The following is a 17,877-nucleotide window of genomic DNA, read 5'->3' as shown; positions in this document are numbered from 1 at the left end:
TGTACTAGATGGCAAGAACTTCTCTCTTAAAAGGGGAGGGGGGGAAACAAAACCTCTCTTCCTAAGTTCTTTAAAATTGAGACAGTACTTTAGGAGATTAACGCAGAAGGGTGAAGGATGCCTCATAAATCTCAGAGACAAAACTGAACAGTTCCTGTTGGATCATGTCTATTGTCACATTCGGAAAAGAAGTCAATGGAAAGCCTAATCTCAAAAGTTTATTGAGTTAGCAAAATATTAAATGTAGCAATGTAAAGTTCTTTAGTTCACCTGGCTTTCCAGAGAAATATAGACTTTAATGGTCTTGGTTTTTCAGGTTGTATCAGGGCAGCAATGACAATAAGACAGACATCAGAACCTGAGTGTAATAACAGCACATGAGCTCTTCTAACACTAACCATTCAAAGTGGCTGTGTTCCAAGAAAATGATGGCTTTGTTAAAAATACTTCTATCCCACGAGAACTCATGGTAGGCACTACAATCTTCTTTAATTATCTAATTATACCTATAGGACCAACTTTATCTTGACTTTTAAAAATGACTTCTATCACAATTCCTCGGAAATTATACATAAAAATAACCCATTAATATATTTTTAATGCTCGTGCATAACAGAACAGACTTTTCTAAATTGGTGGATTCCTTAGCACAGTGTGTGACAAAAATTGCTTCAGACTGCTCAGTCAATAAGAAACCCAGGTGTTTCCCAGCATGGTGGCATTTCCAGCCCCAATAAGGAAACCAAGGACGGTGCCCTCGAAGTAGCTTCCCAAAGAGATGAAGCTGCCTCCCACCCAAAACATCGCTGTCCTGTAGATTAGCTTTCTTGAACTTTTGGGAACCTCATCTGCATAAATCGATTTCTTTCCCCTTGCATATAAACATACACAGCTGCTTTGGAGGAGAGAGTGAAAGAGAGAGAGAGAGAGAGAGAGAGAGAGAGAGAGAGAGTACACTTCTATCTGTGTTACAGTGTGAAATATATTTCAGAAAATGTACCTAAGGACAGAAAAATGTAGAGGGGCAAATGCTCAATTTGTGTCTGTCCTGTGGCCTCTGACTTAGCTATTGCTCACTCTTTAGAGCAAAGAGAACAACAACAACAACAAAGGGATCATGTACTGGCCACTGTGAGAATAGAAGTTAGAAAACCGAGACCAACCAGCATAGGTGTTATTTTTTATTTTGTAATTCCTTTTTCGTATTCAAATGGATGATAGCAATTTCTACTTTTGAAACTAGAAAATAGCAGGGAAATGAATCACTCTAAGTGTAAAAGAAAATGGAAGATTTATCTGCCATGCATGTTATATTGCGTCTAAGACGATCGAGTCCCCAAAAGACTTGCTTCTAAATATGTCCACATGTATATGTTATCATACACACAACTCTGATGTACTTGTGGTTATATTCTCTAGTTACTTTTGTTCATTGCTTTCTCTTCAGTAAGACGCATGCATTTCAAATAGCTTAGTCTATCTTTCTGTACATGTGAATTATGAAATCAGGAATATTTGGATTTCCTATTCTCTAGCATATGTTTCAAGGAAATATCATTTATTGCTCTTCAACTTTGATTTTTTTCATAAACTTATAACTGATATCTAATCTTCATAAATATATCCATAACACATTAATGGAAGTTTAAACCAAAACTATTAATACACTAGTTGTCATAATTTAATGTTTCACTGTACTTAATGAATGAAGATTTTTTAAATTTTATTTTATTTTATTAATTACACTTTATTCACTTTTATCTCACCATAAGCCCCTCCCTCCTCCCCTCCCGGTTCCACCCTCCCTTCCCCTTCTTCACGTATGCCCCTCCCCAAGTCCACTGATAGGGGAGGTCCTCCTCTCCTTCCTTCTGATCTTAGTCTATCAGATCACATCAGGAGTGGCTGCATTACAAAAGAGGCTCAAGTATATAATAAGGACATTTGCTCAACCATGTTTGTAACAGATTTATTTGTAATAGCCAGAAGCTAGAAACAGCCCAGATGCCCCTCAACTGAAGAATGGATGCAGAAATTGTGATACATCTATACAATGGAGTATTACTCAGCAATAAAAAATAAGAAAACCATGAAATTTTCAGGTAAATGGTGGGACCTGGAAAAGATCATCCTGAATGAATGAAGATTTTTTAATCCGTACATAGCTAGTTAAAATGTGAATGTATGTGAAAGCCTATACAGCCCTCTGAATAATGAAAATGAAGTAGTGGTAAAAAGGAAAGGTGAAGATTTCATATGATGAGTATAAACCAGTGAAGCCTCATGGGAGGTGTTTTTAAGCACAATTCCCATTGCCAAATGAACATTTTAATTTAAAAAGGATAAAAATTATGGATAGGGAAAAAATCACTGTGATAATTGGACTGAAAACCTATGGAGTTTGATTTATTCCACAGAGCTTTAACAGCTACTAAAAGTAGTTTATTATACAATAAAATATGTGTTATGACCTAAACATCTGAATTAATGTATTATTTCTTTGTCATTTCTTGTGCTAAACTCCCAGTAACACAAGTGTATAGGTTTTCTGTTGCTGTGATAATACACCACGACCAAGGCAACATAGAAAAATGAGAGTCATTGTTTATAATTCCAGAGACATATGAGCCCATCCTGTCAGGAAATCATGGCAGCAGGCAGCAGTCAAGGCTACAGAAACAGCTGAGAGTTCCCATCTTGAACCAGAAGCAGGAAGCTCACAGACCTGAAATTGAGTCTTTAAACTCTGAAAGCCCTCCTCAGTGGCATACTTTCTTCAACAAGTCCACACTCCCTAAGCCTCTCTACACAATGCCTCAAACTGGGAACAGTTATTCAAAAGTTTGAGACTAGAGGGAACATCTCATCAAATCATTTTGACAGGCTTTGTCTACAATATAGGTTTTTGTTGTTGTTTGTTTAGTTTTTGTTGTTTCTGCTTTGTTGTGCTTTGCTTTTGACACATGGTTTGTCCAGGCAACTATGGTTCCTGATTCTGGAACTCATGTGGTTACCATAACTAATAGATGCTCAACACCTCATATTAAGTGGTATTACATTTGAATATAAATTATCCAGTTCCTGCTGTATAATATAAATTATCTGTAGATATCTCTAGCAGTATATTTAGGCTATTTAATACAGTGTTTATGGAATGAAAATAGTTGTTACAATGTAGTTCTTACAAAGTAAGGCCACTAAATTACTGAATGTTATGTTCAGACATTTTTAAGTGTTTAAATATTTGTTGATATAGAATCAGGAAACATATATGACTGATTATAACTTCTAGAATATGTGAAACCCCAAGCTCAAGGGAAGATAACTTTCATAAAATATCACCTTTCCAATTAGACCTAATCACACATTTGAGCTAAATGAATTCATTATGCTATATTTGTAGATTTATATCACATCTATCTCTTTCTAACTATATCTACATATTATCTAACTATACCTACATATGTGTGTATAACAATAATAATTAAAGAGTAAGAGACACTCACTTTTCAAAGTTCTTACTATTTGCTTATGACATTAAAAACATTGTAATTGATAATAATTTTAATAAACTAATAAACATAAATGAGAATTATTAATATACACTATTTTGTAACAGTCTAATACAGTTAATACAAAAATAGACCCAATGAAATTCTAAAAACAAAAGCTATTTTCTTGTTTCTAACAGATAAATAATCAAATAATTGAGTTTTAGTTAGAAGAGAGGTTGAGCCCTTGGAAACAAAGCCAGTTTGTCAGTTTGCACAGCACTTGATGATTTTGGAAATATTAGTTAACAACAAGAGTACTGATAGTGTTTGGAACATTAGCCTGAGAACCATTTTCCATTTCGTCTGCCGTTAGTTAATCGAGTGTATGTTCATTTGTCCACATTGGCTATAAAATCCTACAATGAAGACGTAATTATAATTAACATTGCTGACCAGTTAAGAGGCATAAACATAGCATGCCTATCAATACACAGTCTCTATTTGCTGACATTTCCAGTTATACCAGATGGTGACTTTAATGATGGTGCCTGGCGGTGCTTCTAATGATTTTGCTGCCTGATGGTTCTTTTATAGGGCCCGTCACATCATAGAGTCTGAAGGGTAACTTAATAACGATCTCCAGGCATATGAAGGGTCACGAAGTGTATGGTTATGAAGTGACCAGCTGTTACTCAGTCAAATAAGCAGTAGTACATTTCAACTCTTCTGGGAAGATTTAGCTTGTGTGGGAGGTAGAATGTCCTGATAATAAAAAATTGTTAAATGGTGACAGATGCTAAGAAAATTTAAGTCTTGTCTTGAACAATAAAACACATTCATGTTTTAATTTACTTTGATGAGGTATCAGAATCATTTAACATTTATTAGTCTGTATTTTTAAGCTTTCAGACTCCAGTACAAAGTTGGATTTGATCTTGGTCATAGTTTTGAACCAACATGACTTTACGTAAGTTAATTATTTAATACTTTCTGTCCTTTTTGTCATAATGGAGATGACAAGAACTAATTCATGGCATGGAAGAGTTCTGCCCCTGACCTGTATGTGCAGGCCTGACTTTATGTCTTGATTGGCGAGTATCAGTAACTAAGATCAAGTTTCAAATACATTTGTATGCTCCTCTTCACTTTTGCCCCATGGAAATATAAGTAGGTGCTAAAAGGTATTGATTTTAATATAAAACACAAGGAATAATGAAGATTTTTTTGTGATTGTGGGGAGTACATATGTGAAAATTTTATTTCTGACACAAGCACAGTGCTTGAGAATGACATCTTTTAGAGATTAAGTGAAATAAAGAGACCTGACCTTCCCTTAACTCACTATACAACCCACACCAGAACATCCAACTTCTCTACATTTTATTTTTTCATCTGATGAAACAAACAAACAAACAAAAAACAACCAAAATCAAACAAAACATCTGGGAAGCTGGCACTGAGGGATGCCTTTTGCCCTCTCTTTTGTCATTAGGAACGAAGGCACTGTAGGAAGGTCACAACAGAACGTGCAGATCACAATGTGGAGAGTAGATTTTGTGCTGTGGTAGTTACTTGACATTGACCCAAATGGAAAACACTGGCTCTGATTAATGTCAAGGAAATGATATGAACTAAGCCTTGAGGCACTTACTTATGAATGATTTGCTTTACAACAAGTATGCCTCAGAGACTTTACAAGATACCCAGAGTTTATTAGAATCAAACAGTGAGAGGGTGAAGTAAGAACATGACGGGAAGATGTGATTCCGTGGTCCAGGGAGGCTTCTCTGAAGCCCAGACATTTACGACAGTGTCTATTTAAGGAGATGGATCCATACATGCAGACATTGAAAAGAGGCCCAGTGAGGGTTGAAAGTAAAGATCCAAGCAAGCCTTCCCCACCTCTCTCTTCCAGATGGGGGATGCCAAACGTGGAACAAAAACAAAAGTATTGATTAGCTTAGCTCTTGGCTATGTCAGCCAGTATCTGATCCTACTCATCAATTTCTTCATGGGCAAAATGGGAGAAAGAGACCAGAAATGGTCTGAAAGATGATTATTTTCACCTTCAAATTATTTTAAAAATACCTTTCAGTACTATTTCATGTTAGAATTAAAGGTGAAGTAGAATGGATGAAGACTTAATCCTGTTGCTTATTAGGAGAGAGTATTTTTGATTTTGCAACTGCTGTGTCAGTCATCTTGCATTGATGTCTGCTATCTCAAAGCCTTCTCACATTACTGGCATTTTTTTTTTACTTCTCTTTTAGTCTTATCCAGTGTAGTTAAATATTCAAATCATGTAATTTATTTCAAGATTTAGTGTCTCTGTTTGAAGATTACCTACGTTAGAAAACAAAATTTAAATTCCCAGTTCACATCTTGATTATATTTGTGAAAAACAACCTTATGCATTATTGGTGTCACAGAATATAAGATAAACACTAAAAATGGTGCCATGAATTGGGGAGTTAGCTTACGCTTACTAACTTTTAGAGGAGGAAACCATCTATCCTACTGTGGCCTAGTAGATCATTTTATTTGTAGAAAATATTGTCAGAGCTCATGAAAGTAAAAACTAAAGTCTGTGTTTACAATAAGGACTGAACAGTTCAACTCAATCTGATGATTAATGTTTTGCCTAAATATCTGAAACAGCTGTCAGCATGAAAAAGTCCTCTCAGTGTTCAAAGGTGAGGAAGGGCACACAGTGGGACTGTCCCAGAATCTCTTTTCACCTCGAGATGTAGGAAGTACATAAAGGTAGCTGAAGAAAAAAAAAGTTGGGGGTAATTACAGTGTTTTACACAATTGCTTTGCCGATAGGCAAGATTTCTGACCCATTCTAAAAAGTATCTCGATGGATTAAAAGCAATAGATTCTACAGCATTTTCCTGGCAGTGTTATTACTGAGCTATATAATTCACACTGCAATAGGTATATCTCTTGGTTGGGACATATTGAGATCAGGCTGTGCCTTGAACTAAGTTACTTAGTTTTGTAGAAGACAGTGGCTTCTCAGGCTATACCTCGCCCAGAAAGACTTTGTTTAACCTTCAGTAACTGACTCTATTTTGAGTGCAAATGCAGAATTGGCATGACTCTGCACTCTGATGGACATGAGTACATCACCATCTGTCTAGCACCCTGCAAAAGGCAGAGTGTAATAAATACCTGAGTCCTGAAAGTAGAGAGATTTCCTATAGATACCAAAGGAACTAGGAACAGGACAGGTGTATATTAAAAATCACATCATGTAAACCAGGCCTGAGAACTTATCAGATACAGCACATTGAGGAGAGGTTACAATCCTCACTCCTGGATCCAAGAAAGAGGAGCACAAAATGTTCAACGGGGGAAGGCCTCATTAGCTGCTCTTCTCACTACTCAGTTTGTGCATCAAGTACTTGACAAGCAGAAAACTCGTGGTTGTTCCTGGGACTTGGCTTGGCTCTGTCTCCACTGTCAATGTAGCTTTCTCGATTTACTTTCTGTCTATCCACCTTTCCATCTGTATGGACCTGGCATCCATCCATGTACCTGTTCTTTTATCTGGAACTGACTCTACTTGACCCCAAGGCTTGGCTCCAACATGTGACCCAGCAACAACCTGCCCTGACACAGCATATACAGCAGACCTCTAACCTGGTTCATTACATTGGACCTACAGGGAATGTTGGTATTCCCATCAGCTTCTTGGCTTCTGCCCCTGAAGCCATTTGAAACTCTGAACTCTGCTATTGCCTCTTTAACTCTTTCATGTTCAGAAGCTTACATAGGTGGATAGGTAGATAGATGATAGAGAATAGGTAGATAAATAAACAGATATAGATGATACATAGATGATGGATTGATAGATTTACTGTTAATAGTGAGAGCTATTACTGTTATCAGGATAGAGTTGGAATAAAAGAACCAGTGTTTACCTCAACAAGCTATCAAGAAAAGTACAGTGAATTGGCAAATTGTTGGTAACAAAGTTGCTGTCCATTGTGAATTTTTATTATACAATATGCCGGCATTGTCTCACGGCTCATGTTCTACTATACTGTTGAAGGAGCAGGATTATAGTTCTGCATCCCTAATCACACTGAGACTGGCTTCAAGTTAAGGCACAGCATGTGAATTATCTCATTATTCAATAATGAATATTTAAATTAAAAGGCCATTTTTTTTCTCTTTTGCATTACATTTCTCACTGAACCTGGCGCTCACTGTTTCTATATGCACTGGTGGCAAGAAAGTGATAGAAGCCCAAACAATCTCTCTGTCTCCATCTTTTCCTCAGAGTGCTGGCACCAGGGGCATGAACAGTAATGCCTAGACTTTTATATCCATGTTGGAGATATCAGCGTAAGGTCCTTACAATCACACAACAAGTATTCTAACCCACTGAACATCTCCCAAACTCAAATACCATAGTTTTAAAATAAAATGATTCTAAAGATTGTTTTGTGCTCTTTCTACTTTCCAAAATTTTCCAAAGATGGCTTAAGTTTGCCAGGGCTTTGTGTTTTTCATTTGGTTAATGTGTGGTCATTGTTCTGGAAAGAAACAGGAAGAGTTCTCTCGTCAGTTCCTTTAGTAACATCCTCAGAGAACAAAAGCTTCTACGGGAAGACAAGCATGGTGCATGCTTATCAAAATGGGTATTTCCACAGACTACTACTCTTTTTCTTGGCTAAAAACTATAATAACATTCTCTATATTTTCAAGACAAAAGATGCTCTAATATCGCTACACTAGCCCAAAGTATAAGATCTGCAAATTGCTGCTATAGTGTGGCTTTAAGAACAATGTAAGATGGCTAGGCATACATGAATATGTAAAAGATCTGTTAATACTGCCTAACAGAAGGAGAGAGGGTAAGGTCAAAAATCTTCATTTGCTATTGCAGCTATTATGACCCCCTAACTCCATCCCATCTGCAGGTTATCTTGGGGGACTGTGCTCGCTGGTCCTACGCCAACTTACCTGAAAGGAGAGAACCTTAATGGGGAAAATGCCTTCCTATGATCTGTCTGTTGGGCATTTTCTAATTAGTTGTTGATAAAGGAGGGCCTACTTCAACCACTGCATTGTGATAGTGTTATCCTGGGCTGGAGGGCCTGAGATCTGAAAGAAAGCAGACTGAGAAAACCATGGGAAGCAAGTCAGTAAGCGGCACCGTTCCATGGCCTCTGCAATAACTATTGCCTCCAGGATACTGCCCTGTTTGAATTCCTGTCCTGACGTCCATTAACGATGAACAGTGCTATAGAACTGTGAGCTGAGTACACCCTTTCTTCCCCAGCTTGCTTTAGGCCTTAGAGTTATGTCGCAGCAATAGAAACCCTAACTAGGACGGGGAATCTGGAGCACATAGGAATGCAAAGGCTAACTGAAGGTGACATTCAATGATGCAGTTTGCATGAGTCACTGTCCATGAGAGGGTGGGATGTTGCAGTAATCTAGCCATTTGGGGATCACCTATATATCTCTATAAGCAACACATGCCCAATAATCTAAATTAACCCGATAATCTCACACAATCATCAAGTTATGATTAGATGAGACTGCTAATTTGGTCTGTGTCTTCATTACCCCATCAGCACGAGTAGACAAATGTGTTTCACATCTCCCCGGGAAAAGTTAATGCAAAAATTAAATACATACACACACACACCCACACACGAACTGCTCATAGAGATATAATCCATATAATAGTTGAGCAAGCTTTCACAAATAAAATTATATGCCAGTGGAGATAAACAAACTCAGAACACTCAAAAACAATGAGGAAGAAAACAGGCAAATCATACAAACAATAAAATCTTATGAAAAGGAATAGCAAGCTCACTGAGAATTCTACTTAACTTTCTTCGCCCATGGGGACCAGTACTATTAAGCACAAACTTGCTTAGAATTGTTAAAGAAAAACTCAAATTTTATTTTTTTTATTAAATAATTCAATTTGCATCTTGGTCATAGGCTCCTCCCTGCTATCCACCCAGTCCTACTCTCCTTCTCGCATTCCGTCTCCCCTATACTAAGGAAGAAGGGAGCCTCCCTACCCAGACACCCAAGCTCATCTATTCACATGGAGACTGAGTTCATCTTCCTCCTCTGTGGCCTTGTAGGGAAATCCCATGAGGGAGAAGTGATCAAAATGCAGGTAACAGTCCATGTCAGAGATATCCCACACTCCCCTAACTAGTGGGCTAACATGAAGCCAAGATGCCCATCTGTCTTATCTTCTTGGGAGTTCGTGGATTGTGGTATGTCTATCCTGTACTATATGATTAAAATCCTCTTTTAAGTGAGTATATACCAGTGTGTCTTTATGGGTCTGTGTTACCTCACTCAGGATGATCTTTTTGAGTTCCATCCGTTTGCCTGCTAATTCATCCTTGTTTTTTAATAGCTGAGTAGTATTCCGTTGTGTAAATGTACCACAGTTTCTTTTTTTAATTAAACTTTATTTTTGTATTAATTACAGTTTATTCAGGTGTACCCCAGCTGTAGCCCCCTCCCTCATTCCCTCCCAATCTCAGCCCCCCTCCCTCATCTCCTCCCATGTCCCTCTCCAAGTCCACTGATCGGGGAGGTCCTCCTCCCCTTCCATCTGTCCCTAGCTTACCAGGTCTCACCAGTACTGGCTGCATTGTCCTTTTCTGTGGCCTGGCAAGGCTGCTTCCCCTCGGGGGAGTGGTCCAAGAGCCAGCCACTGAGTTCATGTCAGAGACAGTCCCTGTTCCCCTTACTAGGGCACCCACTTGGATGCTGAGGGACATTTAGGCTGTTTCCAGCTTCTAAACTTTACTATTACTAATAAAGCTGCTATGAATATGGCTGAGGAAATGTCCTTGTTGTATGGTAGAGCATCTTTTGGGTGTTTGCCCAGAATTTAACCTTCAGCATAAACCTATGACTTTAATTCGACAGGTTAATGTCATTCAAGCAAAATGAATCTATACAAAATTGGTTTGATTGTAAGAAAATGATAATAGCCATAAGACTATTCCTAGAAGAGAGAGTTTTCTCTTAAGATTATGAGGGAGGTCTTGAAGAATCTTTGTGGTGTCAGGAAGTCTTTAACACTCTCTTCTATTTGTATAAACTCTGAAAAACATTTTGAAAATCACAAGACAAACTATTTGAAGAACTGTGTGCCTGGGGTGCATTGAAGGAGGAAGAATGGGCCACAGGCTTGGGAATCAGAACTTGGCATAGTAAAGATCCTGATTTGGTTTGAAACTTAAAAAGCACAAAATCTGCTGCTCAACCTTAAGAATACTTCAAGGTGGATCAGTGTATTGTTGTGTCATGTGAACACTGACAGCCACCAGAGTGCTAAAAAGACTTGGGAAGAACATTAGGAAAATAGCAGTTGAAGCTATGTTAACAGTATGCTTATTAATATTAAGAATAGTAATTATTTTAGTAAGCTTTTGTATCAGCTTCTTTTTAACTTTTTACTCATTCTTTGTGAATTTCACATCATGCTTCCCAATTCCACTCATCTCCCCACCCCTTTGTATATGCCTTCTGTCCTTGTAATCTCTCTCCCCCCTCCAAAAAAAAAAAAAAAGAAAAGTATGTATATTAAAGACAAAACCAGAAACATCTCATAACATATGCTACCGTGTGTCCCACTGTATGCATTTTTGTCTACACATCTTTACTTGTAAATGTGCATTGCAATGAGTCATTGGTTCGGTTCAAAGTCTCTGACTTCTGCTACACTGTAGATACTGCATCCTCACCAGGACTCTTCTTGGATATCCTGGTGTTGCCCTGTGTCATGTAGATCCTGCAGCTTTGGGTCTGCAGGACCAGCCCCTTCATGTGATCCAGCAGTTTACAGATGGGGTGGGCCAACCCAAAGCCCTCAGTCTGGACCTGGGCTGTAGCTGAGTTGGACAGAGTGGAGCTCTCCTCCACCCACACCAGCAGTACTCCAACCTGATGCCACAGCCAGCAGGGGATGGAGCCAGCTCTTCTTTGATGCCCAGGCGAGGGACAGGGTCCACTCTCCTAGATCTTCTGAGCTGCAAGAAGGTAAGAGAGAGATGGGAGAGAAGAAGTAAAACAGTTTAAGCACTACAAAGAAAGGTAGAACTGGAGAAGTGAGGGAGGAGAGGAATAGCCTGATGTGAGTTGCCTGTCACCTGTGGTCATGATGAAGTCCAGGCTTGTGCCGCTGCTTAGGGCCATTCTTAGACATGCAATCACTTGGAACTATGTCAATGTCCATGGCTCATATTACCACCAAAGTCCATGTGGATGTCTCTGGTCCAGGCAACAGCTGGGGACCATACTGCTATCCAAGGGCTAGGCAGAGCTGGCCCCAACCCTCATGGCTGCTACACTTTGGAGAGCAGGCCCTGCACCAGGCCTGGGTAGCATAGTAGATCTGGCCCCACCGCTCCTGCTCCTCTGCCCTTCCTGACTCTTGTCCTTTGCCACCCACAGCAGGCAGGAGAGATGGCCCTGACCTCCTGTATTAACTCTTAAATAGCTTTCTTCCTTAATTATCTCTTGCAAAATATGTCTACAAATGAAACCAGCTATCCCACAGTCCACCTGAATGTCTTTCATTTGATGTGAGAACTGCTTCCCACCCAATGTGCACTGCTTTCAGAAATGCTTCCTTTGCTCAGCTTGCCCTGAGTACACACATCACCGTTTCCTTGAGCTTGTAACAGACACAATTCAGAGATAATTCAGCATCGTTGAATGAAGGTTTATTATTTTGTTTCCTAAAAAGCATAATAGCAAAAGCCTGGCCTTTGGAGCTAGTGAGTCTCACAGGAACACAGTTTTATTATGTGTCTTGAAAACGTATTTGTCAGCTTTCGATTTAGTTTTAAGAAGTTATGTACTCATAAGTTTCACGGCAAAAAGGGGAAACAAATGTGAAGTTTCTAAAATGGCTACATTGCTTATCACTTATTTCCTGGGATGCAAAATAAAACGTATAACTAGAAGTTTGTCCCAGACCATGATGCCTTCATGTTGGAAATAAATTGTTCAGAATTTTATACTTATTTCCACTTAGATTTTCTCAAATACATTTATTTTAAGACACTTAACTTGGTTTCATTATGTTCTTTATTTTTGCATCTATGAGAATAATGCTTCACAGAAACATACTGTAGAACAAATGTTTTGCCTTGGCTACTTGCTTCCTGGTGTGTAAGCATCATGTCTGGAGAGCCATGGCCAAACTCAGTTCTCAGAAACATGACCACCTGGCAAAGATGCTCATATCACCATGAGACAGAAGGTAGAGAGCAAGACAGAAATCAGGAGCAGGATGCTACTGTGAAGGCCCACCAAAGCGACTTTCTTCTGGGACCCAGGTAATATCTATTACAATGTCCTGAACCTCCAAGGTAACTCTGCCAGTGTGAGAACAAACATTCAAAAAAAAAAAAAAAAAAAAAAACCTGTAAAAGGCATTTCAAATTGCATAGAAATGTTGCTTTTAGTAAACAAAATTAAATTTTTTAGATGCCATGTCTCCCAAGGAATCTGTAGATAATTCCATGCTCTCTCTTTCTCTCTTTCCCCTCTCTTATGCGTGAGTGTGTATGTGTATGCTATTTTTTTTTCTTTTCGTCTTTTTAGGGAAAAAAAAAACTTTACTGTCACTTGAAGATGAAGGTCTCTTCTCTTTGTAGCTTTCGGATAACATTTACTGAATGGATGTCAAATTTTGTAAACTGGTTTTTTGGGGGGTCTAGTTTGAGATCATTTAGCTTGTCAGTATGATTAATTATTTTTTATTGAAAGCTAAAAATAACACTTGCATGATTGGCTTGCATATCACCCCTGAGTCATAGCATTCTGGCTTTGCAATGGACCATATTTGATTGGACTAGATGTGGGAAGGCTGTTTACTGTGATACTCTGTTGCACCCTGTTTGAGTAATATGATGCTGGAGTCTGGGTAAGGTTCACCTTCAAGATGTTGGGAAGGCCTCTGTATTATGTTTCAAACTTAAAGATGAAACAATGTTGTAACAACCTACTAAAAAATATTCATTTGAATGATTTCCATTGTAGTGGCTAAAATCTACTCTCTTAATTTGAAGTTTGGTTTCTATATGGTTGAGTACTGTTGCCTCATTTTAGACTTGGGAAATTATTGTATGTGTGATATATATTTAAATGCTTATATAGTCTTTTCTCAGATTTGTCGAGATATAAGTGACAACTTAATATTATATTCATTTAAAGTACATAATTTTATATAGCTTTTGACTGTACGTTCAATTGATGACTTATATGTATTATTATGTGATATAAAACGTGTTAATTAGGTTACTGCAGGCATTCCATAATGCTTGCATCTTTTACACCATCACATCATAGATCTTATGCTATTAACTTTCAATACTGAGGCAGATGCTTCCCAGAATACTTCAAGACATCACTATAACAAGCACGGCTTCAGATTTTATCAAGGGCTTACAAATTCTGGTAAGCTGGTTGGAATCCGAAGTCCAGGAAGTGCACAGGCTCTGGCCAGTGTTCCAGGAACAATGACATATGTGCCTCAGTTCTGAGAACCTATAGAGACAGGGGCACTTTGCTCCCCTCTGGGGCTATCCTGTAAACTAATTTTCTAATGCTAAGTGTATTAGACTGATGTGCCCCAGACCTTTTGCATGCAGCTTTAAAGCTGAGTTTAACAAAGCACTTAGAGTTATAACAATGGGAGAAACATGCCCTAAAACAGACAGGGACAGTTATTCAAAACGCCCTTTTCACCTCTTATTTCAAATAATTTAAAAACTGTTCTGAATTGGTATTTGTATCATTCATTTTTCAAATAACCAAAAGGTATACATTTTGCCAGCATCTTTATTTTGACGGTGTGCGTGTGTGTGTGTGGTTTTTACAGTTAAGCAGTCTTTGCTTTCAGTGAGATGAGAAACAGCTATAAAACTGAGTGGCAGACACAAAAGCTTTCTAGATTTTATTTCAATTTATATATTCACATAAACCTTTCCATCTTCCCATACTGTACATTCTCTTTAATTTGCCCTCAATAAGAAACTTCAGTATACTGAAAACCTAAATCAGCTTCATGGTGTAACCTATATATCTTTCTCCTCCCCGAACGGCAGCTTCAGGGCATTAACAGCAATTTATATACTTGATTACTTTGCAGGCTCTTGCACAGAGGTGCATTTTTCCTAATTAGTTTGTCATCGGACCTAGTCTGCCTTTCTTTGTTCATTACTTTGCTATACTCTGCACAGTGCCCAGCACACAGTGGAAAATCTGAATTTTATGAAAAAAAAAAAAAAGAATTATAGTTGATAAATATCAAAATGGAGAGAAAAATGAAATTTAGGCTGTCTTGGTTTTGGTAAATAAATTCTCATTAAGGATGAGGGGATTCACAATGAAGAGCCACCATTTTGTCAACTAATTTCTGCTCTGTAATTTATTGTTTATGAACAACTCTGTAGTCTGAGACCACCTTTGGAGGCTTTTTAACAGTTATATTAGTGAAAGTAAGCAGTTGACATCAGAATCAATACAATGATGAATTGCTAAGTTCCTGTGGACATGAAGTTTTACATACGGACCACTTTATTACAGCTTCCAGTTAACTCTTTATATTCTCTAAAGCACCCTTGACATACACACATTTTTAGAAACTGATAAAATTGGCTTTTAAAAATGTGAGGAGAGACTTTGTGGATTCCAGTGTAATTTGTTGGGCAGTGTTGTGTTTTCTCTTGGTCTTTGTTTTCTATTTGTCAGCATAAATTGATATAGTCTATTCTCCATTGCACATATAAGTTACATTCTGTCATACTGAATCCCATAAAAATAATACAGAAATAACTTCTCTGAGTTTTTGTGATGAACTATGTAATATTTTTGGAGTGAATTTCCCAACTTAATTACATTTTTCTTAGTCTTGTGTTCCCTAAGCATACAGCAACTAATAGAAGAAAGTTCAGCCAGCCGCAAGGTATTTGGAGGCATAGTTTAAAATGTTGCTGCTGAAGCACACGTATGTGCTCACTGTTTGTATATGATGTAGCAAAGGTCTAGTCTCCAATACCCTCTGTAGTATTTAGTCAGACTTGGTGGTGATAGATATCTACCAAAATAACTGTGCATGCTTATACCCTATCAAACTCACTTCCTACCATCCCAGCTTTGTAAAGAAGATTCATTAAACAAGGAAGAGCACTCAAGAACAAATGGGAACTTTGTTTTATTGATAGTTCTATCAAGGTGTTTGTGTGTGTGTATGTGACCTTAAATGTTTTGTTTTTTTTTTTTTTTTTTTTGAAAAAAAGTTTAATGTATGATTATAGGATTGCTGTAATACAGAATTTTTTTCTTTTTTCTTTTTATTTGTTATTAGTTACATTTTAACTCTGTATCCCAGCTATATCCCTCTCCCTCATTCCCTCCAAATCCCACCCTTCCTCCCTCAGCTCCTCCCTGCCCCTTTCCAAGTCCACTGATTGGGGAGGACCTTCTCCCCTTTCATCTGACCCTGTTTTATCAAGTATCTTCATTACTGGCTGCAAAGTCCTCCTCTGTGGCCTAACAGGACTGCTCCTCCCTTGGGAGCCTGCCATTGAGTTCCTGTCAGAAATAGTCCCTGTTGCCCTTACTATGGGAAACCAATTGGTTACTAAGCTACCATGGGCTTCATCCAAGCAGAGGTTCTAGGTTATATCCATACATAGTTCTTGGTGGAGTGTCAGTCTCAGAAAAGACCCCTGTGGCCCAGATATATTTGGTCCTTGTGGAGTTCCTATCCTTTCTATGTGATACTAACTCCCCCTTCTTTCAAATGATTCCCTGCACTCTGCCAAGGTTTGGTTATGAGTCTTATTATCTGCTTTGATACACTGCTAGGTAGAGTCTTTCAGAGGCCATCTGTGGTAGGCTCCTGTACTGTTACTTGTTTTCTTCTACATCCAATGCACCTCCCATTTGTCTTTCTAAGTGAGGGTTGATCATCTTAAATGTTATTCATTTATTTCTTCATGTGAAAAAAATGTGTTGTTTTTCTTTGATTTATGATTACAAATCTGTCTTTTCAGGCACTGTATATAAATGAAAGATTTCACTCTGGATTCTTCATTGTCTTACAATTTAGATGGTAAAAAAATAAATGTTATGGGTAGTTGTACTGTGCAAATAAATAGTGACATTATTCTTCATTATATGTTTCCATTCTCTATGTTAACAAATATTTGTTTCCATTAATTTCTAAAATGTTAACTTCTTCCAATGAAAAATAAAGAACTTAATCTAATTATACTAAAAAAATTTGGATCATACTAATAAGAGGCATATGTAATTCATTGACATTATTTTATTGTTAATCCTTTCCTGGAAAGGATACTTATTCTTTTCTTTCCATGTCCCCCCACCCCCATGCACACACCCTTCTCCATTAGAGGCAGATTTGCCATAGCTTTCAGTCACTTCAGTTTGGAGGATCCAACAGTTATTTTATATCTCTCACTTGCACTTCTGTGTTTTAATACTTCTTTGTCTTATAAGAATGTTAACAATCCAGGAGGGAAAAACATGCTAATATTTGAATAATAATAATAATAATAATAATAAGTAATGGAAATAATTTATAGGCTGTCAACATGAAATCTCACACCACTTATCCTAGTCAATGAGAGATTTACAATATGTTTCTTCCATTCTTGCATTTTTACTGTTTCTTATCAATAATGATGACATATCTCCTTAAGCTAAATTATAGTTTGAGCTGTATTATGTATTTTTATTTAGAAACTGTTTCCTACTAAACAAATTAACTACATCTTGACCAATTAAATATCCTACGGGTCAGATGAAGGTCCAGTAGTAGGCTATATATAATCTGAGCTAAGAAGACTTTTAATGTCAGTTAGATAAAAGGCATTGAAAAGTGAGATGTGAAGGTAGATACTATAAAAATGAAATGCGCAAAAGAGGGAGAAAGTGAATGGTGTGGAAATGCATAAAGATCAAGAAAGTAGGGGATGGAGAAAGGGTAAAAATAAGGAGACTGGAGAGAATGTACACTGAGTAGTGTGATGGTAAGGCCAGATAACAGCATTTAAAAAGAAAAAAAAAAAACGACTGGGAAATGTAGGTGAGCAGAGCCAACTCCTGAAGGCTGTGATTCAGTAGGCAAAGCAACTTTTCATCTTGTGGGAAGTAACATCAAAAACTTCGATATGAGGGAGGGGGCCACAGTTGGGATACAAAGTGAATAAATAATAATAATAAAGAAAAGAGGACAATGTAATGAGATAGGTGTACATGGATGGCAGGGCAGAGGACTATTTCAATGTGATAAGGCTACACATCAGGGAGGGATGACAGACATGGTCTTCATAAGGGGCAGGTG

The 17,877-nt window shown here is 37.8% G+C and overlaps 1 protein-coding gene and 1 non-coding gene across 2 annotated transcripts in view; both read left to right on the top strand.

Moving 5' to 3' along the window:
- The window catches only part of Lrp1b (LDL receptor related protein 1B), a 2,037,254-nt gene that overhangs the window by 1,064,323 nt on the left and 955,054 nt on the right, over positions 1 to 17,877 (top strand). The gene's annotated exons all lie outside the window — the stretch shown is intronic.
- Positions 64 to 182, top strand: LOC132656153 (small nucleolar RNA SNORA26). Its single transcript, XR_009594080.1, has one exon. It is a non-coding gene; the product is annotated as a small nucleolar RNA SNORA26 (small nucleolar RNA).

This window comes from Meriones unguiculatus, chromosome 8, assembly GCF_030254825.1.
Source record: "Meriones unguiculatus strain TT.TT164.6M chromosome 8, Bangor_MerUng_6.1, whole genome shotgun sequence".
Lineage (NCBI taxonomy): Eukaryota > Metazoa > Chordata > Mammalia > Rodentia > Muridae > Meriones > Meriones unguiculatus.
Note: the sequence above shows the minus strand (reverse complement) of the source record. Positions and strands in the feature narration are given on the sequence as shown.